The 1,928-nt window shown below is 36.8% G+C and overlaps 1 protein-coding gene across 5 annotated transcripts in view; it reads right to left on the bottom strand.

The window, feature by feature from the left end:
• Positions 1-1,928, bottom strand: part of ZNF385D (zinc finger protein 385D) — a 269,512-nt gene that overhangs the window by 261,695 nt on the left and 5,889 nt on the right. The gene's annotated exons all lie outside the window — the stretch shown is intronic.

Here is a 1,928-nt window from a genome sequence, read left to right on the forward strand (position 1 = left end):
TAATACAAGCCTTAATATATAACACTGCCTTGTTAAAACTGGGGCAGTAGAGAAAGCCTAGGCCTTGCCTGAGGCCGACTCGTGCTTTCTAATTAGTATTTTTTTCTGATTATTATTAACTATTTGATGTAAAAAGACAAAGCAAAAGAAATAAAAGCATGAATTATATTCAGACCTCTGTTATTAATTGGGATTCCAACAAAGTCAAAACACAAATATACCTAGACCCCAATCTTTTGTATTCATTTAACTATTAGCTAAAATATTTTTATAGGATTATTATTACAGATACTCTTCCATTCATAAAATATTCCTTTATGCTCTGCTATAAAAAGTAAAGAGCACTGAAGTAAGCCTCAGAAGTACTCAATTAGAGTCATGGCCTTAATAAAAACTAGTTGTGTGACCTTGAGAAAGTTGTTTCAGTCATCTGAGGCTCAGATTCTTCTTCTAAAAATAGGAATAATTATATTTTTCTCTACCTCCTGCAATGGGTCATTTTGAGGATAAAAAAAGCATAATGGCTATGCATTTCGAAAAATACAAATTGCTATAAAAATGTAAGGGATCATGTTTACTAAAGTACATTTATGTTCATTATTGTGTTTTTATCCTCAGAGCAATCTGCCACAAGTGCTTTTCCTCATCAGCAAAAGGCATGAATAAGATTTAGTATGAAGAACAATTTTACAAAAGCCTTGCAAATAGTGTCAAAATTATCTCCGTTTCTTCAGACTTAACTAATGGCAGTCTTTGAAACTAGTGGCCTTCCTGGGCATTTTAGGCTACTTGTACGTAGAGGGTTTTCCTGCCAATCCCAGCTTCTTAGCAATGCCAACATCTGGAGCAAATTCACTGAAGCCAAGTAAAGCTGAGAACTGAAGTTGTGATAAGGCAAATTGATACAAAATGTAATTCTACCATCTTATATGATGATTTTCGGTATTCTTCAGACATTTTTGTACATTGGTCTTAATATTCTAATAGATTTGTCCTTCTTTTTACATTGCAGCGACCTATGAAGGAAGAAGTGAACAGAAGCAGAAAAAAAGATTGTGAAATTCCTTACATTTATTTTAAGATTTAATTTCTAAGGTCCAGTCTTTTCTTTCACAAAAAAGAAAAAAAAAAAGGTAGTTAATGTTTCAGGAGCAGAAGTGTTTCTCTTGCTTTCATAGGGAACATCAGCCCTAAAGGATCTGTTGAGAAAGTAGAATCCCTTGCTCTCTGATCTCCAACAATAATGCACATTCATCACCTATTTCTAAGTGTCTGTGTGCCTGGCACGGAGCTGAGCAGGGAGCTTAGGATACAGATTAAAGAGCATTCATCCATTAAACAGCTCGGCCGACCCATCCCATCCTGCTCCACAGCCCCCGTCTCCCATCAGGTACAATGGTGTTTCGGGGCAGACTGCATTTGCTCAGAGCACCAATCCAGACACTGATGCTGACTTTCCTTCTGACCTTGGCCAGGTTACTTTTCTCTTTCTTCCCCACTTACAGAAATGTGATATTATAAGTGGGCAAAAAAAAAAGAGAAAACTAAAAAGTTGATAGGGAGAAGGGGTTGAATGCATTCCACTCAGTGCTCTGATGATGGTTCACATGCATTTCAGGTTTTGGAATCAAGAGGGTTTCATGGTAATACCATCAACTCTAAAGGCTGTGTAAACCTGGAGTTCACATTCAGTGAAGGCCGACTTCCAGCTGCTTCCTAACGATTTTAACGCTGCGACAGAGCAAAGCGTCTTCCTATTTTCAACCCTAGCAATTTGGTTCAAGCATGATCTCAACCACTTTAAGCTTTGATATTTCTAGCCACCTCTTAAGCTGTATTTTCTCTTAATGCCACCAATCATGTGTGAAATTCTGTTGAAAAATTAATCTTTGTGGGAAATGATATGTAATGGCTTCTTTAAAGAAAGA

This window comes from Pteropus alecto, unplaced genomic scaffold (assembly GCF_000325575.1).
Source record: "Pteropus alecto unplaced genomic scaffold, ASM32557v1 scaffold92, whole genome shotgun sequence".
Classification (NCBI taxonomy): Eukaryota; Metazoa; Chordata; class Mammalia; order Chiroptera; family Pteropodidae; genus Pteropus; species Pteropus alecto.